We start from the raw sequence: 25,921 nt of genomic DNA, 5'->3' as shown, positions 1-25,921 counted from the left end.
TATGAAAACATATAGAATACATTACACTACAAGCACAGGACATTTTGCACAGCTTTCGATTAGGAGTAGACATGGTTTCCCTTACAAAATATAGTGGACAGCAGAGATTACAAAAGCACAGCAGATGATGTTGGTGGGCCACAGGAATCAATAAGGTAGGAAACTGTGTCCTGTTTTAGATATTTAAAGAAATTCTGTACTGCATATTATTCAGTAACTTTAATATCTTTCACAAATCTAGTTCATTTGTAAAGCTGATATAAATACTCCTCTTGCATTAAAGGTGCTTGATTGACTCTGGTTGAGACGAGGAATGAGGAACAGTGAAGCACAAATTCAACAAAATCTTTCAGTGTGTTCAGTCTCCCACCTCTGCCCACCATCAACCCTATTCATGAACTTTCATGAAGGTGTGGATTTGTGCTAGACTGTGCCCCTGTTTTTATGTGATTGCATTTTAAAAAAATGCATATACTTAAATAAGAACAGCCATTCATATGATAGACACACCTGGCAGGTGACTAAAACATGTCAGCCAAACTGCAAATAACTAGTCTCAAGTAATTTTCTCTTTCACAAACACAAAATTACATATTACTTTTCACTTTGAAATAAATGTACATTCCCTATCTCCTCTTCTTTTGTCTCACACACCTGTGTGGTAAGCATGCCTCATCTGGAGGCGTGGCTTGACTCGCAGTCAAGATGTCCGCAATGAGCTGAGCTTTGCAGCCCAGCTCGAGAAACAGGGATTTGCTAAATAATGAGTAATGAGACTTACAAGGAAAAAATAAATATGAGCAATCTCAAGATTTCTTCTAGTATTAGAATTCTTTCACAAATAACAGCAAACTCTCAAACTTTTCTTTTCTGGACTAACCTCATGCAAGAAACTCAGAATGCATACTGCCAAACGAGAGCACAACATGTATTTGTCACTCTGTGATGCACATTGTTCTTCTTTACACAAATCTATCCCATGTGAGAGGATAAGAAGTGTGATTCTACCTAGAGTTAAAATTGCAGCTTTTGTTACTACAGCATGCAGGAGTCAAACAGCAGTCCAAGTTAGATGTAACAGAGGTGGTAGTTTAGTACAATTAGACACTTAATCATTTGATTCAATGGATTTAACTCTATTGGTTCTTAGAAAGCATTGGAGTAGCATGTAGCCAAAGAACTAAAAATGTATTCCGGTCTTTGGGCATGATAGGAAATTTAGAAAGTCTCCTTTATTCATTCAGAAACAGGATGTAAACTCTGATACACTGGTAATACTTCAAGTGTTCTTGAGAAGTAATAGACCTATTCTGTGATCTATAAGATTCAAAGTTGCAGATTAGTCCGAGGCACCATGAACACATTTCATTACTTCCCTGGCCCGGACTTTTAGTTGAGAGCCTTAAGCAAGGCCTCTAAGGCATCTTTCATATATTTACCCTTTAGTTCTGGAATGTTTGGCTTTTCAGTGATGGTCCACATCACATTCTCCTCCTTTTCTGTAGGAGGCGCTACATTCTTGAGGATTCTAAATGTTCCACAGACTTAGTGATCCCACCAGAAATGATCTAGATACAACCCAAGGTCTTTTGCAAAAAACATTGTTTGCATCTGGACTGATCTCTCTATAAATGTTGATAAATCATCAGAAGAATGGAGTAATAGAAGCAAGTTACTCAAAGTCTATAAAGTGAAAATACTTATTTTTATAGAATTGTGTTGCATTTTCAACCTACAGAAGATAAGTTACCATTTTATAAAAGACATGGATAATCAGGAAAAATATACTAAGTGGCCATAAAACTGGTCCTGCTGCTTTAAATAAGATATTTGGTGCTGAGAAACATGTTATAGCTGATAGAGCCTTTCCCCAAACTAAATTAACCCACAGTGTGGCAATATGATGGGTCTGCTTGGATTTCTTTAGGTCTTCAAACCTTGACATAAGGTTAATGGCAGAAAAAAAGCCTAACTAGCATTCAAATTGCAGGAAATCAATAGCATTTTGATAAAAAGACAAACCAAGGGAACACTACTGCTTAACCTTTAACCAGTTATGTATGCTATAAACTTTAAAGTATCATTCACTTGAGATCTGGTGGTGCCAGCATATGTTAAATACAGGGTGGTGGGCTTCATTTCATCTAAATGCATTATAAAAGACAAATGACACAATATTCAAGAAACCCCAAAGGGAAATGTTTGTCTATTTGGGGCACACTAAACAGGAATAGAACTTGGTCACATTTTATCGTCAGCCATCGACCAGGCCGCCCCTATGCGACTCCTAACTGTCCTTTCTTCTACCAGCGAGACAGGCTTCAATGGAGAATTGAGGGAACTGAAAAGTGAGAAAAGGGGCATCACAGAAGGAAGACAAGGATATCAAGGAAATGAAAGTAGGAACATCATAGACAGATCTCACATGCATGGGAAGCAGACAGGAATGCAGAGGTGCACACGCTCTGAGTTTTAAGCCTATTTGAGAGTCTGGAACACGTTATTCCCCAAAGTTAAAAAAAAGTGTCATATCTTCTCAGCCTGGAAGTGTAATGTAAGTGCCTTGCTAAAATCAAACAGCCCAAAAAAATTACTCTAACAGTTATTCAACTTTTCAACAACTGAAGAAAACTTGCTAACTTATAAGGTATATGCAAACCGAAGAAGTATGACCAAATAAAACAAGCAATTATACAATGCAGATTACATACATTGTCATAATGCAGACGATCAAGCAGCACCAATTTCCTTAATTATTCTCCAAGTGTTATGCCTGTAGCAGTAGTAGCATTTTAAACCTATTTACAGCTACGTCAAGCTTCACACTAAACCAGCCAGCTATTTTTTTTCATTTTTCTGTCGAATGCATGACATATTTGTAAAACCTATCACAAGTTAAACTCACAAGGGCTTTACTGACACTACACTTCTATCTTACGATCATGATATGTAAACCACTTCCATGAAGGATAAAGAAGTGACAGGTCAATTTCTTAATTTAATACCATCAAATATTAAGTGGCAGATAGTTTCAATAGTAGTTCCATATAATCAACAGATTACGATTTCCCAGGATAGCCATTTCTAAGCTTCCACCACAGATAAAAGAGTTGATTAAATCTATTTTTCATGAAATGAGTTCAATCTATTAGCAGATCATATGAATACGTCTGAACAGATGAGCACTCAAACCACGCTAGATAGTTGGTTGCAGAAGATGTTGATGCTAGAGCTTGGATATTCTGCCTATTGGCACAAATCTGAAGGTTTTCTTGTATTCGACATTTCACATGAATTTTGCTATGACAACAAATGATAGAATGATCATTCACTATTCAAATCCCTCATCAGCTGACCAAAAACTAGTTGTGATCATCACTTTTCCTTGCACAATCTCTATGTTTGAATACTTTGCATAGTTGTGTAAGAAAATGTTTGGACCCTGGTAGTCTACAATAAGAACAACATCGCTTGCATCAGCAGACATGCCTAAATGGGTCACTTGAAGCCAGCACTCCACAAAAGGTACCAGTAGAAGTCATTAATCTAAAGGTGCCTTAAATGACAGTTCCAGAAGTGACACAACTTATGGTGTTTGAGACAGTGAGGCTTCTAGATGCCCAGAAGAATCAGACCCATGGTTTAAGAAGATATAAAAAATATTCAATAAATGGATGCTATAGAGATACTGACAATGATATGTTGCATAAACAAGCTCAAACTCACTTCTTTATCTACATATTGTTAATATATATCTCAGGCCTGATAAACAGGACACAGCCGTCATTCATCTCCTTTCCAACTGTTCCACGAGTATTCCATCACAGCATTTCTATATGGAGCTTTGATAGTAATACATGTGAGACACCATTCTGGGCACCTGCCTATGGCTATGTATTCCACACGTCTCACTACACTAAAATTATCAATTAATAACTTCACAGTTTTTAAGATGTGGCAGTGTATGAAAAATACAAGTGAAAGGACAATATGATATTCAATTACATATGCAAACCTCAAATATTCTATATTTAATCTCAACCTTTCCAAATCATCCACTGTTTTTCAATTAGCATGTATGTACCTTCTATTCTGTTCTTAACATGATGCATCCCTTATATTTTCTTCATTATCCTCAACTTCAAAATCCAACCAATCCTAATTGCTCATTATAACAAATGAAGATACCACAGCACTCAAAATAGTCGTCAGATTCCACAAAGTAAGGTTCATTGGTAGAAAGTCCAGTAATATGGATTAATTGAGACATGGAGAATTCAGTAATCCACAGTGCATACATCATCATAACAACTGCTGACATGTGTTTTGTCACTATAAGTGACTTTTTTCAAAGCTGATGGTAATACGTTGAATGGCAACAATACTATGGGATGTATAAAGGATCCACCATTTCGGCTTCTCCATGTCTCAAATTCATATTACTGGACTTTCTACATACTTAATGGACTTTGGCTTTTTGATGTCTATTTTGAGTCCTGTGGTATCTACATTTGTGATTGATTTATACAGTTGACCCCTCTGGCCTATCGCTGTTTGTACCTTTTGGGAGTACGATGCATAATAACTGGAAAGTACCAACCAAACGATTTGTGCTCATTACACTTTACCCATAAGAACATATTTCAATAAGAGGTGCGATTCGCAATCCACTTCTACCTCATTGTCTTACAATAATTCCTCATGATGAACAACAACTCCCTTTCAATCCATGCCTCTTTACTTTGATAAGCGACTGGCATACCATATATCTTACCATCACACAACTAGGCAGCATTACATTAAAATTTTGTCACCAAAAAAGAGGAAGAAAATTTAGTTTCACCTTTATTATACCTCCTTTCTTTTCCCTCACCTTTTCCCCACCCGAGTTCCACTTCCTTCACCCCATGAATTTCATCAACTCCCTTCTTGTTCATTACCTGTTTAAGATTATTGCTTTCCGTCATCTCTGCTGATGACCACTCAGCCACTCTTGCCTTGGACATCCATCCTAAATTACCTTTGACAAGAAGTGTGCTACTTCTCATCAAGGTAAATAGGCTCTGTCCCGTAGTCTCACATAGTGTGATTCTATAAACTCAAACTTCTTACTTCCTTCTCCCAATCTAGCTTGTTCCTTCTTCCCTACTCAATAATCCCTTTAATTTGCATCCTCACTGTGTACAACCTCCACCTCTGCCCATTTAAAAAAATTATCCACCATCACTATAATATGCTTAACATTCCCATCCTCATCCTGGCTAGGACTCATCGCATCAATGCCTAACCTCTATTATATCATGTTTAGAATGTTTATGTGATTTAACAGTGATCTAACCATGATTTGTGATTAATCAAAAATTATTGCATTCCATGCAATCACAAACAATTCCTTCCATCTCTTTGTCCTTTTCTGGCCACCAACACAATTCCTTATATTTGTATTTGGTGTTGACAATAACTAGATGCTCTTCATGGCAGATATTCATCATCTTACTTCTCAAAGACACTAGAGGAACTAAACACTTTCCTCTTATTAATAAGTCATTTTCTTTCAACCATTTATCTATTACTTCCTAAATTGTGTTAAAACTGTCATTAAATAATTTTTTTCCTCAGCCATTACTTATTTTATTAACAAAATCTATAACTTTTCCAGTAGTACTTTGCCCTTCCCTAATTCCTCTTTCCATTCCCACCCTCCCCTAACACCCTGTTCACCTTCTGCAACAAAACACCAATACCATTGCCTATCCAGAATTTCCTTGGCAGGCAAAGGGATGCAACTTAAAAACATCAGCAATCTTATTCTTCACTCTTGGCACGTACTGCGCCTCATAGTTATAATCAAACGGTTTTATGGACATATGGGAAATCCATGTGTGGGCAGAACCTTTGTGAGCTATTTGTGGTCACAATGTAAATATATCGCAGAGCCCCCACACAAATTGATGAAAATGATTTAAAGCCTACATGCCTACACATGCCCACGAGTATCTCAATTACAGAATATGTCTCTTTCGCAGGAGTTAACACATGAGACCCAATAGCAATTAAAATCTTCGTCATGTTATGTATCTGTGACAATGCAGCGCCTAACACCTTCCCAATGCCATCCATTGTTACATTAATCTTATATTTAGAATAAAAACCTTTCAATGGTAGGACCCTATGTTAGTCCTCCTTATGTCCCAAAATGCTGTTTGATACTCCTACGACCAATCAAATTTAGAACCGCTCTTCAAAAATAGTCTGATTTGGTATACTTTTATTTAAAAAATATCCACACAATATGAATTGAAATCCTCTAGACCCAGGGTGGCTCATAGTAGCCTGTTTTCTGGAGGAGGCCCCAACTTGAATGCTTCCACCAATTCTGTTTCTGGTGTGAGTCCCTTGGAGCTGACTTCATGACTCAAAGGTGTGAAACTTCTTGCCGCAACTTGCATTTAGTCAGTTCTGCCAGTTTTTCTACAATTTTCTTCAACTTTTCATCATGGTTCAGTTCATTGATTCCCATTACTAAAATGTAATCTTGTAAAAAACAGAATTTTTTATGTAATTGAACAAGATATATATGAATCTCTGAAATATTGCAGCACCTGAAGTTTAAGTCTTTGATCCAGGATGTAATGAAAACTGATGGCACACCGCTGTAAGGTCTATTGTGGAAAACCAATTCATCCCCTTTGTGAGCAACAATAGTACATCAATCTGTGGCAACAGAAATCGGTCCACTAGAAAGTTTTTATTTACGTTTCTTAGATCTGTGCACAATCTTACCTGAACATTAGCTTTAAATACAATGACCAAAGTCACCACCCAATGAGATAATTTCACTTGTACTATAATCCCTCTATGCTCTAGATCAATTCGGCAATTACTTGTTTTCTTGTAGCTGATAGTACATGCCTAACCATGTGAATGCATGGCTAAGCATCTTTTTTTTAAATGATTGTGTGCATGAATCTATTCAACTTTCCAATTGTTCCAGAAAATACACCAAGACATTTTGTCCATCATCTTCCATGTCTGCTCTTCATTTTCTATCAATAACACAGGATCAGAACTAGGAATTAGGTTACTGGTTGAGTGTGTTATGAGCCCTGGTCAAACAGTAATCAAACTCCTAGTCAGCGTAAGGCAGAAGCAAACCCCAAATTAACCTGTGCTCAACCCAGGGTAGTTTGGCACAGAGCATCAAGGCTTAACTTAGAAGTAATGTGTAAAGTATATGTGCAACACTTAAAACAGTAAAACAGTGCAAAGACCACACAAGAAGATCCAATATCAAATTAGAAAATAGGACAAAGTTTAATAAATAAAACAAGACCAAAATTACAAAATTCCAATCAGTAGAACTCAAGTTTTTAATTTTTAGAGAATAAACTGTAAAATACCACCTAAAAGTATACTGCGCCAACCGCAGCTATCTGCTCATGCTGGACTGTGTTAAAGTCAAAAGTTCAAGCTGACTACGATATTGAGGGTTTACCTTTTTAAGTTTTGTTCCAAGAATCCTGTTCGCATTGGAGGGGGTGCAAGGAGAACGTTGCGCGTGGAGATCGACATGGCGTGAGGAGCAGGTTGGGTGTCGTGGACAGGCGGGCAAGTGCTTCGTGCTGGCAGTGCCTTGCGAGCAGTCAATTGTTGTGCAAAGAGAGAGGTTGGCGGTGGATTGTGCTGATTTTTGGTGTGAGCGGGCCCCTTCACATTCACGAAGAGCCCAACATATTGAGCTCAAGACCACACCAAGGGTCCAGGACTTAGAGGCCCCTCTTGGGAGGAGACAGGAACTTGCTGAAGACTGGTCTAGAAGCTGTTGGAGAGCCTGTTATGTTCCTGAGGCTCAAATCGGGAGTCCAGTAGACTAGCCCTTTCAGTCACACTGGGGACCTGGGTTCAAGATGGGTTGCAGGTACAGCTCTTCCCTCCTAGGCAGGAGTGCAGTAGGGGTCAGCACAAAAGCAAGGCAGAGGCTCCTTTAGAACAGCAGCCCAGCTGAGTGGCAGTCCTTGTAGGAGCACATCAGTGCTTCTTCCTCACAGAGTGTCTGTAGGTCCAGTGTACTGAAGTGGTGGTGTTTAAGGTCCTTCTTTTATACACAAGTGCCCTGGATCTGGAAGGTGGGAGGAGCCTCTAGGCAGTGACTTTGAAATGCATGGAATATCCTGCCTCCCCAGCCCTGGCTCCAAGCTGGCTGCAGTGACAATGCCCTTCCCTCTCATACTTCCAGTGATGGTTCACCCAGTAACACCTATGTTCCCTATTGTGTGGGGCTGTCTAGGAGGACTACACAAAGCCCAACTGCCATCTACACCCAGTCATATGACCAGAGTCAGGCTGCAGGCATCAAATGGATAAGGTAAAAGTGGCATTTCCAGAATTGTAATTTAAAATACAACTTCACCATAAGTTAAGATTTTAAATAAGGTATCTAGAGACACCAAGCATGAATACCTAATACTATTCTTTCACTGCTAATGCAATTAATATTTGTATGTCTAGCACACATGTAAAAGCTTCACATCTATGTATCTATAATATTGGATTATTGCCACATTATTTAGAATTTGTGCAGTTAATTGTTTTAACTTTGTCAGTGTAACAACAACTTTGTGGGTATATTGCCAATACCAGCAAACATCTTGGCTGTTGTATGCATTGAATGTTTTATCAATATGTTACTGTACATACTGACTTAGTATTATCTTAAGAGTACTGAGAGTAGAACTAAGGAGGCTTTTGTGACAGAGGTGAGTGGATATTTGTGTGGTACACGGATTGGTGGAAATGTATTGCATATATTCTAATGACTTTTAGGTAAATACAGATGTGACCAAACACATATACACATTGATGATATATTCTTAATGGTTCAGTGAATGTTGATGGCACTGCAGAGAATGTCCATTTATTGCTTAATTTGTGTTAGGGCACAAGCAGAATGGCCGTATATTTTGGTATTCCACGAAGTTCCAGAGATGCACAGTTTAATTGAGCATCATTATTTAAATTCTAAGATTCTTTTCCACCACAGTAGATATTACGTTTACATTTCTTAAGTAATTGTGCTACGCCAAGTCAGCAGCAACATTTGTGTAGCCTTGACTATCTGGATCCGTAATTAACTAGGAATGTGGAAGGACTGACAAGTATGCGGGGATGACACATCGAGGTCAGATGAGAGCCTCAGATGTTTTGCTATTCAGATGCGCAGCTGCCAGCCTGCATGCCGACACCACTCTACCTTTATAGCCTCTCTCTCCCAAACCTCTCGCTTTGATGTGACAGAGGAGGAGGCAGGGTGACAATGTACCACGAAAGGTAAGTGATATTGGTTTCATAGCAGGATGCTTCATTATTATTCTTTGTTTGCTGATGTTGCAGTAAGTGTTTGATGTCGGCCTACACTTAATCGAATATTCTGTTTTTTTCAAGAGCCAGATTGCCAAATAAAATGGAATGGGGTAGCCCCACCCACATTCATGCAGATTCATTCTGCCTTAAGGTTGAATGCGGTTACAACCCTTACTTTGCCCTTCTTGCTCTACCTTTACTTAGTACATATTGTGATATATCTTGTGCTTTCTTTTGCAGTGCTTACCATGTTTGAATGTATTTCTTAAAGCTGCATCTCCCTCACCTGTAGCCACTTAAGGTGAGTTTTTATTTAGAGGTCAGGAGTACCTTTAGCATTTGCTTTCCCTGATGTAGGACCCTATGTTTCATATTCAGTTTTTAGCGGCCGGAAGGCACTATCCTAACAGATACAGACCTTTTGGGCTTTTGCTGACATCTTGAATTATAAGTCATATATTTGACAATACTGTGCAGTACTCAAGGTAAGGCTTCATGCATTATGAATGAGCTCAGAGTATACTTTCACACACACTTTTTTTATTTGGTTTTAATAATATAGATCCTCCCCCTTCAGGTTGCTCCCCTTTCTTCTACCTCTGTCCTGATGAAGACCTGCCTCTATGGTTTTAATTGTCTGTCCCCCAATTTAGGGTTGAAACGTCAACAATCACCTAAGCCTGGGTTGTGTTTTTTTTAACTTTCAGCTGAGAGGCAAATATTGCTCAATCAATGGCTTCTATGTTATTGGTGTAAACTAAGTCATTGGGTATCTTAACAGACAGGCTTATTTTGTAATGTTTTGTGACCACTACTGACCATTAAGTGAACTGTTTTTGCTCTTTTTGTCTCTACCATTTATGCAGGAGCACTTATTCTGAGCACTTTTTTTGCACATAGGGGCCATTAATGTATATATACCATTGACCTTCCATACAATTTGTTTTTTTTAATTCAATTGTGTTTCTGTGCATGATGATAATTGTTTGTACTCTTCCTACTCTAAGTAATGATATTTACCCCTACCCTTAGGATAGGACAACCTTGCCCTGATTAGCATCAGCGAGACCAGATGGGCATAGTCCGGATTGAAAAGACTGTCTCCAGGAGGATTGCTGCTGTATTCTGGGCATGGGAAGGGAGTGGCACTGATGCTAAAACCAGCAACCAACAGAATTTTGATTGGGTGGGAAGCCCACGGTTCCAGAATCTTTGCAGCGACCTTCAGCACAAAGAAAAAGAGTCTCAACCTGAATGTTATCCAGTCCTATGCATCAACAAATGACAGCAAAGAAGAAGAAATGCCTCAAGAGAGACATCACCATACTGCCGGGGGACCTCAATGCCAAGATAGGAAGCAACAACACAGCGGTACAAAGTAGTCATGGGCAACCATGGCCTTGGCAACATGATTGAGAACAGTGAAAGGCTTGCAGATCTGACCTTAACATTCTGGTGATAGTGTATTCCCACACAAAAGAATACACAAGGCAACATTGATATCACCGGACCATTCAACAGAGAATCAGATTGACCAAGTCTGCATTGCAAAGAAGTTCTGAAGGTCCCTGCAGTATGTGAGAGTGATGAGAGGAGCAGACGTGGCGTCAGACCATCACCTTGTCATGGCCAGGCTAAAGCTAAAGCTGAAGAAAGCATGGAAGGAACCAACACACGAACACCAGTGATGTAATATCACTCTCCTGAAACATGTACAGAAATGGATTGAATACTCAGTCACTCTCAGAAAAAAGTTTCAAGTCTTGCAAGAACTAGAGGATGATAGAAGCCCAATAGAAGCCAGTGGGAGAAGGTCCAAGGAAACACCAGTATAAATAATTGATCTCCACTGAGACACTGCAAAACCTGAGCTAGAAAGGAAAAGAAATCTGAAGTTAACACCAGCTGAACAAGAGAAGAAAATGATAAAGCTCAAGGTGAATACACAAAAACTAACAAAGAAGTTAAGAGAGGTTTAAGAGCAGACAAGCCAAGATTCATCATTGGTCTTCCCACAGAAGCCCAGGAAGCAGCAAGCCATGCAAACTTGAAATAACTCTATGACATAGCAAGGAAACTCTCCAGCAGCTATAGCATGCCAGAAAAACCTGTAAAGGACAAAGCTGGGAATACAATCATGGGTAATGAAGGCCAGAAATGAAGATGGGTGGAGCACATTGAATAGTTCCTGAACAAGCTTGTGCAGCAGGCTCCACCAGCCATACAGCCAGCTGACAAGGATTTGCCAACTGTCTGTAGCAGACTAAACAAGGAAGAAATATGGCAAGACATAAAACAAATGAGGAATGTATGTGTGTATGTATGTATGTAGTTGAGCTTATATAGCGCACAGTTACCCGCAGTGGGTTTCCCGGCGCTTGCTTAGGGAACCCTTCCTGGTATTCCCCTGTGAGATAGCAGGGTATCCACAAGGTGAAAGTCAGGCATCCCGCCGCGAGGGGCCGTTGTGGAGATTAAGCAAGCTATTGCCCAGAGTCGCAGAGTGTGAACCCGTGAGTTGAGGAGGCACCGGGGCGAGAATTATCGAGTCCGTGGAATATTTAGCCCAAGACCCCGCCGAGGCGGGGAATTGAACCCTGGTCCAGGACCGATCTCAGCTTCCGGGTCTGCTGCCTCTAACCCCTGAGCCACACTTCTCCACAAGGCATAGACTCTGAAAACATTGGTGCAGAGGCACTGAGGGCAGACATTGAAACATCAGTAGACATGCTCTACTTCATGTTTGGAAAGATTTGGGAAGAGGAAAGGATGCCATAAGCCTGGAAGGAGAGAGATCTGATCAAGATCCACAAGAAAGTTGACCTGAGTGACTGCGCAAACCACAGAGGGATAACTCTTCTGTCAACCCCAGGCAAAGTGTTTGCCAGAATCATCCTGAACAGAATGAAGGAACTAGTCAACGCTCAGCTGAGAAACCAGCGAGCTGGCTACCGCCAATATAGATCCTGCAAACACCAGATTGCAACACTGCACATCATCATTGCGCAGTCAATAGACTGGAACTCCCTCCAAAGAGACCCTTTTGAAACTCCTCTACTGCTACGGTGTGCCAGATAAACTCAAAAGAATCATCAGGAACTCTTACAAGGAAATGACTTGCAAGATAGTCCATTGAGGTCAACTCACAGAAGCCTTTGAAGTGAGGACCGGAGTCCGCCAGGGTTGTTTGCTCTTGCCTTTTCTCTTCCTGCTGGCCATAGACTGGATCATGATGACATCCACAGAAGGGAGAAGAAATGGGACACCTTCGACTTAGCTCGATGACCTGAACTTTGCAGATGACTTTGCCCTACTCTCCCATATCAATTTGCAGATGCAAGAGAAGACCAACAAAATGGCAGCCACAGCAGCACAACTTAGCCTTAACATCCACAGGGGAAGAACCAAGATCCTGAAGGCTAACATGGCCAGCACAACTGCAGTCATTCTTACAGGCGATGCAGTGGAAGAGGTTGAGGCCTTCATCTACCTGGACAGTGTCACAGACAAGCAGGGTGGCACCATCGTCAAGACAAGAAATAGGCACAGCAAGGGCTGCCTTCATTCGGCTAAAGAAGATCTGGATCTCTAAGGACCTAATGCTGAAAACTAAGGTCAGGATTTTTAACACCGACGTAAAATCACTCCTTCTGTATGGTGCAGGAACTTGGAGGACAAGTGACCACCACCAACAAAGTCGAGAACGTCATCAACACGTGTCTGAGGAAAATCCTCCCACTGGGCAGGCTGAACAATATCAGGAACAATGACCTACGCAGCAGACTTTCAAACTCCCTTCTCCTACAGAAATCATTAAGATTCGCCGGAGCTGGATAGGCCACACCCTCTGCAAGCCCGCATCAAACACCATCAGGCAAGCCCTCACCTGGGACCATCACAGGAAAAGAGGAAGGCCAAAAAAACGCCTGACATCAAGACTGACTGCAATCGTTATATTTGAGTGACAGACTCGTGGTATTTCGTGAAAAAGTCTCCTACCTAGCCCCATCAAATGTAGAAGGGATCAGAATACTCTTGGTAGGGTTTAAGATTGCCAGAATACTTCAACAGTCAATAGGTCAAAATGTCTTGCCCAACTGGTGCCCAAAACCTAAAGGTGATGGTGAGTGGGTATTGGCTAATGAGGTCAGCAGTAGAAGTGCACCAGACAAGTACACTACTTTTCCTGTTTATTAAGCTTTAGATTATTTAGCTGTTAGTGCATGACTTACAGTGCCTGCTCTTAAAGGTGGACACTGCCAGATTTGCATGAGTCCAAAAGGCAAGGAGAAAACATATTTTACTTGCCTGGTAATGGTTTTGAATTTAATAGCATTAAATACCATGTGCAACTAGAATAATTAGTAATATATTTAAACAAAATCATCCTTTTTAGAACAATAACAGAGGAATACTACTAATAAATGCTGAATGATCTGGACATTCCAAAAGCACCATGTTTGAAGTGGTGCATGGGAAATGCTCACTATGGAAATATATTCAACACACAAAAGATGGTAGGAATGTTTCAAATAGTCTAAATCAATGGCAATCGCTCAAGTCCAACATTCCTTTTTCACCCACACTGCCACTTCAGACAGAGGTCTGCTTTAAGTAATTCAGTACTGGTTCTACTTCTATTGGGAATATTCCATCCCTACCTGCCAGATGAGGCCCCTTCCAGAAGGGACCACAAAAAGCCTCAGACAGGTTTCAGACTTGTCACTGATATATAGCTTATATCCTGTTGCACTTCAAGATAGGGGTCCAGTGACTGGGTATATCCATGGCCGCTTAGGGAATTACATCAAACAACCAACAGGTGATATGAGGAATGCTTGCAAATAGTCTATACCACTTGACATTGCTCTGGATGGCATTGCAAACCATCATTTTTCATCCACTCTGCCACTCTAGACAGAGACCCATGCTTCATCTAGGTCAGTACTGACCCTGCTCTTCTTGGGAAAAGTCCATCTTTAACTACCAGGAAAGGCAAAACTAGTTAAGTCCATATAGATCTCTGGAGGATACAAAAAGAAGCAGAAAGTTGCAACGGTGAAGAAGTGTGATACAAATTGCCCAGGGGGATGCCTCCTTCACAATTTCTATAGTGATTGTTCTATTATGCAAACAAAATTCATATGAGGTCAATAAAACTTTGAAATTCAAAGACTTGTACTGGATAATTTTAAGCTCTTAGCAGGAGGAGCATTTTGTTGGATATCAAGCATAGTGTTGAGTGATGGTCATGGATAGTAATCGGCCTAAATGTGGTCTAGTGACTTTGCAGCGATCCCATTAAAATCGTCACTTGGTATACAGGATATTACAGGAAGCATGCGTGATCATATATTATTTTCTATTAAAGATTTTAATCATCTAAGGGGTTTATGAAACACAGAAACAGTATTAGATGTGAGGCCACCCTAACTCCCCCCCACCCCAAGTGGGGGGCGCAGGTCATACAAAGCAGTGTTTTTTGGAAATGGCAGTATAGGGAGTGAATATTGCCTTTCAATATGACCAGATTATCTCTAACAACTCTTCAGCCCCAGTATGTAGAAGTGCATTTGGCTTTGGGAGAGGACAAGTCTAGGAAGCAAAGGCCCATATAATAAAGAGGAAGTGGAAAAGGTGTTCAACTGGAAGGATTAAGAACATTGTCAATTTAGGTCTGGTGATTGGAAACAAGAAAGAACAATGCGGATGGTTTTATCATACAGGATTTTTAAAAACATTTTTTATGAATGTTTGTCCACAGTTCAAAAAAAACTTACCAGACAATTCCCAAAAGTTAAAAGGAAACACATAATTTACAATAAAATGTTATAATTATACAACTTAATACTAACTGTAGGCTCAAATATAACAAGAAGTCTATTCACTATACTCCATACTTTCAGCTAAATAACTACCAGCCAGGAAGGCAACAGGTTATATTTGACAAATCTAAGGTTGTCACCATGGCATTAAAGGTGAGACAAACGATCGAATCTTACATGCCATCTCCCACTAAACTGAAAGGAGGAAAATGACCTTCTCTCTGTGTCATAACAATTCTAGAGAAATCATAATTACAGAGTCTGCAAATCCAGCTGTCCCAACTCTGGTTCACGAAAACTGATTGCGACCTCCCAAAATGACAACACTCCTATCTGGAAAATCATTTAAATCTGCCTAACATTATGTATTAAACTGAGGATTAAGAAAGGTTGAGTTGCTTTTACTTCAATTCCATGAGTGTGTATACTGTACAAGGCAATTTTGTAATGAACATATGCCTGGACACAAGAACCACTAGCCTGCCCTACATCATGGTCAGCATGATCTGTATTAGGTTCACCTTCTTGTACAGCTGCCTCACCAAAAACAATAAGGGAGGACCCTCACAAAGGTGTAGATTCAAAAGTTGTGCATTACTTCCAACATCTGGTGGAAAGGGTTTAAATTGCTACTTGCTTTTCTCAAAGATTAAAATCGTTGGGAGTGGACATGAGTTCAAATCCCCTTATGACTTCATACGCCCCATTCTATGTCAAGCTGTTGGATTATTATTTTTCGCTAACTGGTTCAAAACGTAACTTTTTCCATCCGCTGCATATATTTCCTCAACGTGATAGTATATAATGAAAGTCAGGGTGGAAAAGGACATTACATCTGCCACCAAGATGGACATAGGATCCCTATATTCACAGATCACTACTGGCCCAGTGCTGATCTCTACCTTCAGATGAAATGTTGTCACATCAGTTCATCTGAAAGTACCACAAGTTTGGTGGACGGCTGCAATAGGTTTTTGGGGCTATTCATCAAGCTTTTAGTTTTAGAATTTGGGATGTCATCAGTGATGTCACTGACCATGTCATGAATGATGTAATATGTGACAACATAACCAGTGGATTGCGGGCACGAGAGTTACAGTTAGTACAACTAACTATAACAAAGGAATTTCAATGGTTTTGTATGAGTGAAATGTCCAGCTAACTATAACACCCCCGAAACCTATGGATTTTTCAATTAATTTCTAAGGTTTTTTTAATGATAATTCCTAACTATAACCTGCCTGAAACCTATGGTTTTTGCAGTGAATTTCAAAGGTTCTTTAAATGGTAATTCCTAACTATAACCTGCCTGAAACCTATAGTTTTTTTCAGTGAATTTCAAAGGTTTTTTCAATGATAATTTCCAATTATAATGTTCATTAAGCGTATCTGTTTTTTTCTATCTTTTTTAACTATCATCCCGTTCTGCAAATATCACCATTCTTCAATTGATTCCTTCCGCCAACAAATTCACAACAAACCACTGAAAAAACAAGCGCTACCTCCTCTTATCACAAATTAACATCAACATTTAACTGGTGTAAAGACGTTGACTATCTACTGCGTGAATTACACCCAACTCACACCCATATTTAAAAACGAATATGTGATAAACGTACTAACATGCACCTCCGACACACAAGAAAATCACAAACACCCAGTGCCACCACCACAACCACCCCCCGGACCTCTACTACCTCATAGGCAGCGCAAAACAGGACAACAGACCTCCCCAAGATACCATATCCTCTCAAACGCACAATAGCTGAATGTGCAGAGATGTGGCAACCAACTATGTATCAGGGAGTAAATTCGCACATCAACCTAAATTTACAGAATCCCAAGTGTACGGGTGATATGCTATACACAACTCATTATAGAAACAAAAAACTTTTCAATGTGAAAATATAGTATTGATACCTGTAGTGTACTGCACAGTGGACGCAACCATATTATCGCAGACTCTGGGGAATATATCAATCATAAAGCTGTGTTGTCTCCCCCCTTGAAGCAGAAGCAGAGTGGGCTGGTCCAACGTACGCAACTCCAGCGTAACAGTATACATTATTAGCCTACGCCTTGGGCGTGGTTCACTTCTGCAAAGAGAAAAGACTGCCACAGCGAAGGTCCTCACCCTGCCACGTGCCTGCCGCCATGACCACGTGCCTCCTCGATACAGGCACATTCCGAACTCAACGCCACAGCACCGCAGTCTTATGTCTGTATCGACTACTGCCTTTGATCTACACTGCGGACAGCAGGGTTCGCAACTTGAATTCAGCTTTGGATCTACACTACGGACAGCATTAAATTTAAATTTATCCTGCTTTATTTAAGGCAGAGACAATTGTACTCTATGTCTACCGAATTTGTAAAAGGATGTGACAAAATGCATTCGTCTATAACTGTGCTGACTACTGCCTTCGATCTACACTGCGGACAGCAGGGTTCACAACTTGAATTCAGCTTTGGATCTACACTACGAACAGCATTGAATCAAGCCTTGCTTTAATTAAGGTAGAAACAATTGTACTGTGTCCTCAGATTTTGTTAAAGTATGTCACAAAAAAGCATTCCTCGATGTTTGTGTCGACTACTGCCTTCGATCTACACTGCGGACAGCAGGGTTCACAACTTGAATTCAGCTTTGGATGTACAGTACGGACAGCATGAAACTCAGCCTTGATTTATTTAAGGCTCAGATAATTGTACTCTTTGTCTTCCGATTTTGTAAAAGTATACGACAAAAAGAATTTCTTGATGTCTGTGCTAACTACTGCCTTCGATCAACAGTGAGACTAGCAGGGTTCACAACATGAATTCAACTTTGGATCTACACTACGGACAGCATGAAATTCAGCCTTGCTTTCTTTAAGGCAGAGACAATTGTACTCTATGTCCTAAGATTTTGTTAAAGGATGCGACAAAAAACATTCCTCAATGTCTGTACTGACTGCTGGCTTCGATCAACATTGTAAGGCCTCACGATTCAGGTGGAATGGCGATTGCACATGCCGCATTCCAATAGACAAGAGATATTATACCTGTGCAACCCGCCTGAACCACGAATCATCGCAGGGTGCGCACACACTGAGTTCTTCAGGTACCACTAACTCACTACACCACAAGTCATCTACCTATGGCCTTATTAAGGCAGAATTCACTAGGCAAAAAACATTGCTCCCGGTGCGGCCCCCCCTGGACTACGCATAATCGCAGGTTAAGTACAAGCTCAGCGCGAAAGATACTACTAACTCAGTGCAGCATAAATCATCGCGTAGAAGAGTGAACAGTTTTATGTCACAGTCAGGAATACTATCACTTTTACATAAAATGTGTGCAGAATTCAATCGATAAAAGACATTACTCCAATTACTGTGTCTCCTCCCTCCCCGACCACGCATCATTGCAGGGTACGTACACGCTAAACACCAGACTTTACCACTAACTCAGTACACCATAAATAATTGCCACGAGGCTTTATTAAGGCAAAATTCAGTAGTCAAAAAACATTACCCCCAGTGCGGCCTGCCCAGACCACGCATCATCGCAGGTTACGTACACGCTCAGTCCCAAAGGTACTACTAACTCAGTGCACAATAATTCATCGCCACGTGGCCATATTCAGCCAGAATTCAACTAACTCTTCATTCATTATTTGAAGAGTGCACTACCAAACAAAGTAAAACGTCTATCAAACCCTATACAATATCCCTTTAGTAGCCTTCCTTCTTAAACTTCTTTTATATGAGTTCTAGGTTTAGTTGAAAAACTAAATTCATGCTGCAAGTGCAAAGGAATTTCAAAAAGGGGGTGTTGATGGACAGAGTATTGAGTGCAAAGGCACACTCAATAGCAGTCTACACTGTGAACAGCACAGGTCACAACTTGAACTATAATGTCCCTGAAACATACACATTTCAACAATGTATTCCATACATGTTTCATCTTTAATTTCAATCATGATCACAGATAATGCAGTCCAGCCTAAGATCTACACTGCGAATAGCAGGGTTTACAACTTGAATTCAGCTTTGTATCTACACTACAGACAGTAGGGAATTCAGCCTTGATTTTTTTAAGGCAGAGACAAAAAACTAATCTTGTGGCACTACTAGTATGCGCAAGCACCTTTAATTCCTGCATCCTGGGAACTATGCTCACAAAGAATGTAGAACACAGCGCCAAAATGTACCTCCACCACTGGCAATACCAAGTACCTCTGTGGCATCACCTTTAACATCGCCACGAGACATACTTCCCCATTTTTAGAAAGTTAGAATGCACTGCGTGAAATGCAATCATCAAATTTGTTATGGGGAGCAATCAGTAGCCCTAGTTTGCAGCACCATTGATAACCATCAATGGTAGTTTTTTTTTCCCCTCAAAGTTTCATGCAGTCCAGTATGCAACAGTCAATGCTTTGAGTACGGACCGCTCGAACCACGCATCATCGCAGGGTGACCACACGCTGAGCACCAGATGTACCACTAACTCAGTACACCATAAATAATCACTACGTGGCCTTATTAAGGCAAAATTCAGTGGCCAAAACACATTCTTACCATTGCGCTCTGCCTGAACCACGCATCATCGCAGGCTCCACACAAACCGATCCTAACTTAATGCACCACAACTAATGAACCCTTTACGATATAATCTTCTGTGTATTATTTCACATATAGTGCTCCTACCATTATACAGCAGAAGTCATAAACAGTTTATGATTGAATATCTGTGTATGATTTAATGATTACTATTCTACTTGTTACCAACAGCAACGTAATAAAATGGTTTGAGCACACGTGCCCGTACTCACTTCAACTATCTATCTGTGTCTGTGTACATGTTTGTGTATAGCTGCTCCTGCGCCCTACCACATTATATTCTGCTCTAAACTGCGTATGCAACCATCTTATCTCTGCCAATAACAAAAACTTTGATTATATAACTTTCTCTCGCTCATTCTACAAATACGAACGTGCAAAGTGGATCATTACGATACTGCAAAGAAACTATAGTCAATTTAGAAGTGTGTTCTATTTCTTTTTTTTTTATTTAAGCATATTTATTTAGCCCAAAGTCGAGCCAAAACTATATCAACAATTTACATGAGCACCGTATTTACAGTACATTTTCAGGCACACGTAGATTACGTCAGTACTCTACAATTACAGGATGTGTCCTCGATTCCGAGCCTCGAACACTGATTTCCAGCACCAAGTTCGACAGTATACCTGAATGACCACATACGTATATATATTATCTGCCCTTCATGTGCCAAAAACTGCAACCTAAACCTTTCACAGCCCTGTATTACTACAGCTACAACACTCCACTGAATGTACAACAAACATTCATATTTGCAGAAATGTGTCATGTCCACCATCTTTTATGTGTGCAACTATGGATGAATATAAGGTCAATGATACCACGTAACTTCCATGTTAGCCATATTGTGGGACTTTACAGACATAATGACACATTTGCATGGAAGACCCGGGTGACCGCAGCACTACAACACGGACACCCGAATCTGTTGATTTGTCATATAGCTCATGACGGAACCACGCCCATAGCTTGGAGTCATCATTCACAGCCTCGCGCAGCACTGGCATATGTCAGTCCAGCCCACTCTGCTTACAATTCAAGGAAAGCACAAGAACGCTACATGGCCCAGATTTCCATTGAAGTGATTTCTTACTTCCAGGTCTAGTTGTCAGAATGGCACACACACACTCCCTTCATGGCTGGTATACACCCACATCCCACCCATCCAACACATACGTCACTACACACCTGACCCTACCAATAAAAAAACACGGGGCGCACATGGTCTATGTCATTTTAGAGTAGCTCCCATCGCAAGCGCTCTGATGGTCCGTCCTGGTGGTTCGGACGCCTCATGTAGGCCGAACCACTGAGCAGTGGGGCCCACCACTACGTGTGTGGCCTCTTTGGTCACTGAGTTAGTGGTACTGCAAGGACTGAGCGTGTGAGCAACCTGTGATGATGGTGGGAACACGAGTATGTCCTTAGCCATAGCGATATCAAGACTCAGCACCATATGTGAGACTTTTTGGTGGCAGAGTGGGACTGCATGATGTAGAAGGTGCCCTGTCCACGAAAAGGTGAGCAGTGAGGCCTGGGTGCGCAGCGGAGGGAGTAGATGGGGTGGAGCAGACAGCATACAAAAAGGCGACGCAGCGATTTAGGCATATGCAGTCCTATATTTTGTATCTTTTTGCATTTTTTTTCCAATAGCAGGAAAGTTTTTATATTCGGTCAAAAGTCCATCGCTTGTGATGATTGAACCATGTGTATCACTGCGCACCACTTGCTTTCACTTCCCAACTGGATCAAAAACATGAATACTATACTAATTGTTCATAAATCGAAGCCTATTAAACAAGTTGGAACTGTACAAATAGTTGTCTTTTTAATGCGGGAGGGAAGGTGTGTGAAAGGGCGATGTAATTCTACTCCACATTAAGATAGTAACAATTACCAATCATAACATCTTTCTTTTACTATCTTTTAGATGTAGAACTTCAGGGTGCATTTGGTCCTGGCACGTGGTGAAAGACATACCGGTGACAGAAAGTTGAGCTGCGAATATTCTTTTCAGTCACTCTCCCACTTCCTCTCTCCTTTGATGAAGAAATAACGCACAATATTATCTTTCTTTTTATCAAACAGGTTGTGTTTCACAAATTGGTGTCCCCCACTCCAACACCTCCAAAGCTCAATGTTTGAGGATTCTGCGATGATGCATGGCCATCGTAACAACGTCTGAGAAGGCTGCTTCGACACATGGTGCACCCTCTTTGAATCACGCCAATGGCACAAGGTGAGCAAAGAAGCTTGTTTCTGAAGCAACCAGAAGTCACCTGTGTGCTGAGAGAGTGGGTACTGTGCAGCAGCTTGACTGCGTAGGAATGTACAATTACCTCTGGGCAGTGAGATAACACAGGTTGCAACAGTCTCAGGGACGGATTTACAAGCCCTTTGCGTCACTTTTGCGTCACTTGTAACATGGGAAAAGTGACGCAAAAGTGGCGCAGGGGGCTTGTTAATCCCCCGGAAAAGGGATAACCTCCGGACTCTGGGAGTCAATGGGGTGCAACAGTCTGGGTACGCAGTAATGAGAACTCACCGCTATGTAGTGGGAATGCATGGGGTATAGTACTCTGGGAGAAAAAGAGCGCACAGACACCTCCTTGCAGAGGAAGTTAATGTAATACAGTATCCGGAGTGTGCAAAGACATAAAGCAGAAATGTACTTGGCAGTTGTATGTACTCTGCTATTACTAACTCTATACTATCTTTCAGATCACTAAAATTGAGGGTGCACTATGAACCGTAACGTGCTTGGACACACAACGGAGGCAAAAAGGTGAGCTACAAAGGTTTTCTCCAGTATTAACACTACCTCTCCTGCTCCATCTATTACTTTCTCTCTCTCACACGTCGTGTTTTCTCTCTCTCACACATTGTGTCTATTTCTCTTTTAAATTGAACACTATAAAAATATAAGTGTTCTTTCATATAAATTCTGGCTTTGTAAAGAAAAAAGAGAAAATAGAAAAAGAAACAAGTTTTGCTTTTTCAAATATATGTTAATAGTAGTGTTTGCAATGTACTGTTATATGTTTGGTGATTTTGTTTTATCTCTTTTAGAATATTTGGCTGATATCAAATCGTCCTGAGGAAGACAAATGTTTTGTCGAAACGCGTAGACTCACAGCCTTAGAAACATCTTGTACTTGAGAAATTATGTTTAAGAACAAAGTGTCTTATTTTTAGTATTATGTATATTGATATGTTTGTTTGCCATACATTATTTAAATAATTCATGTCTATTCAAATCATAACATTGTATTTTATTGAATCAAATTTATCCACATATATATATATATATTTTTTATACTTACATTAAAATCAATCCTTTTGATATCAATACAGTTTATTGCATTTTTAATGAGTTGTTTATAAATATGTGTCTCTTTCATTAGCCAGTTTATGTTCCTATTTGTCTGCCTGGGTTGTTACCTTTGCACAAAAAACTGTTTTCCCTGACCCAGGAGCACAATCCAAATCAGGGGGTCCTTGTTACCTACAAAATATTTCTCTTTTAAAGTTATCGACACTGCTGTCCACTCTGCCGATAAACAAATCAAGGCTGAATTTAATACAGTCTGCAGTGTAGAACCAAAGCAAAATTCAAGTTGTGAACTCTGTTCACCACAGTGTTTACACAAGGTAAGCAAAGCGGCTTAGATACTCAATGCCTCCAATTAAATGCGTTCAAAATAAACGATATTGTCCTGCAGAATTACGTGATCTCTCACCTAATTCTGACTCATCTCTGAATCATTTTAAAGACCTGCTGGTCCATACTGTAAATCTGACGCAGTAGGCACTTCCCTACAGACACCTCTTCAACACAGGCCTATAAGAGAGTTGGAATGTATCTGGCACACTGCAGATGTGCAAATAACCAAATATTGCCAAGTGTTACCTTAATTTGTGATCTTTGACCTCATTCAGTCACATCGATCTAATTTTTTTTTATTTCTTTTTATTAAAATTTAAACAAAAACAAAAACAAACAAGGCAGCATAGACAATACAAATGGTGACGTGTCCTGTGAGGAAGAAACCATACAGCTTTAGTACAATCTGCATTACAGGATGGAGTAAGTAAGTAATCTTTATTGCTCAGTTAATTAAAACCATTGCAAGTATTAATACATTAGTAAAATAGAATTATTATGAAAGTATAAAATGACTATAGGTTCATGTTGTTAATAGTTATTACTACAGAAATTTAAACAAATTTTCCACTAAACGTGGGTTAAAATCCGTAAGTCCCTTGTGTTGCGTGAAAGAAAAAGTCTTACACCTTGGAAAAAACGAATACACAATGGCAATAGTTTCATGCGGTAGAAAGTCGTTGCTGCAAAAATGTATGCTACTTTCACACTGAGTAACCCTTACGGTAGCATTGGTCCCTTATATTCCTGCGGTGGCTGTGTAAAAGGCATTGCCCCTGGGTTTTAAACCTCGTTGTAATGTGCGGCTTGGCTCGCTGTTCAGTGCCCCTTTAATTTGCTTCTTGGTTTTTACTTCAGCTGGTGTCTGCCGTCTGGCTATCTTGTTTCTTTTCTGCTTTCTCCAAAAATTTTACGACATGGCATGCTAATTGAATATGTTTTCCATCGAAGCAAGCCATGACCGCTTGCTGGCATGTTCTTATGCCCAGCTTGTTAAAGGGCACTTTTAAGTGTAATCTGCGCTCTGGGGCCAGGCCTTTGCAGGTGCAAATTAAATGTTGAATGTCTTCTTTTACGTTCCCGCATATTCGGCAGTTGATTGTTGCTTGGGGCCTTTTCCATGGATGAAGTTGTTTTTGTGATGGAAGTAGGCCCAGCCGTAGATGTAAGAACTTCTCCTTTATGCTCCTAGTGAACCCAACCCCTAGGTAGCTTTGGCTGAGCCTGCTTGTGTAGCTTTTAATGACCATCCAGCCATGTGCGCGGTTGGCTGAGCTTGCTTTGTCCTCTGTAAATGAGATAGCTCTAACTGATTTATTAACTAACTGTTTAAAGATGTTATGGGACCCGCTGCACTTCCAGGCTTCTTGTAGGCACAAGGTGTTTATTGATTGGTTTAAATATTTTGCGGCCGCGCTGTTGCTCTTTCTTTCTATCTCTTTCCATAGGTAGAGATTGAGACTAGCAGCTTCTCCTCTCTGGATTTTGTGCCATCTTTTGGCGTAGGCACCCATTTGCTCCAGCGTTTGGTTTCTTAGGCCAAATTCCAGGCTTATTTGTGCCGGTGAGGTGTAGGTGGGCAGACTGAATATCATTCTGATCGCCTTCGCTATTGTGCTGTTCAATAGCTGAGCGTCCCTCCCTCGAAGGCATTCGCTTCCATAAGTTATGGCCAGTGTTAATTTTGCCTGAAGTATTTGAAGCAGGGGGGTAAAGCTTCGGCCGACTGCTTTCGTTTTTAGGCCACTTAATGCTATCGATATGCTGATACCCCTCCGTTTAATTGCTTCCTTTTGCTGTTGGAATGAGCCCTTACTGTCCACAATTACGCCGAGATACTTGTATTCCTCCGCTGTTTCAAGTGTGTGCCCTCCCATGTGCCAGCAGTACCCTGCAGATGATCTTTTGGCATTAATCCTCATTGTTTTGGTCTTTGAGAGGTTGATGCTTAGGCTGTTCTCTGTTGCATAATTAAAGGTTGTGCTGATTAGATGTTGTAGCCCTATCGGTGTTCTACTGATTAGGACAATGTCGTCAGCGTACATTAAATTAGAGATAGTAAAGCCACCTATGCTTGGAGCATGAGAGTTGCTTTCATCTAGCTGCTGTGCAAGGTCAGACATAAAGATGTTAAATAATGTTGGCGCCAGCACACACCCTTGTTTTAGGCCTTTTGTGGTTTGTATTTTCCTTGATAGGAGGTCCCCTGATCCTAGCTTGACTTGGACCCAAGTGCCCGTATGTAGTAAGATCAGCTGTGTTAATAACCCCGATGGAATGTTCCTGTCTTCCAGCTTTGACCATAGTAAGTTCCTGTTGATGTTGTCAAACGCTGCGGCGAAGTCAATAAAACATAAGTAAAAGGGCAGATTAGCTGTCTTTGAGGCATCGATGAGGAGTGAAAGGGCCAAAATGTTTGTTGATGTGCCCAGTTCTTTGCGGAATCCTGTCTGGGTGATGG

At 40.6% G+C, this 25,921-nt stretch overlaps 1 protein-coding gene across 1 annotated transcript in view; it reads right to left on the bottom strand.

The window, feature by feature from the left end:
• Window positions 1–25,921, bottom strand: part of MCF2 (MCF.2 cell line derived transforming sequence) — a 1,062,111-nt gene that overhangs the window by 31,895 nt on the left and 1,004,295 nt on the right. The gene's annotated exons all lie outside the window — the stretch shown is intronic.

The sequence above is a fragment of the Lissotriton helveticus genome, chromosome 4_1 (assembly GCF_964261635.1).
Source record: "Lissotriton helveticus chromosome 4_1, aLisHel1.1, whole genome shotgun sequence".
NCBI classification, from domain to species: domain Eukaryota; kingdom Metazoa; phylum Chordata; class Amphibia; order Caudata; family Salamandridae; genus Lissotriton; species Lissotriton helveticus.
The sequence above is the reverse complement of the archived record's forward strand: the minus strand, read 5'-3'. Positions and strand labels throughout refer to the sequence as shown.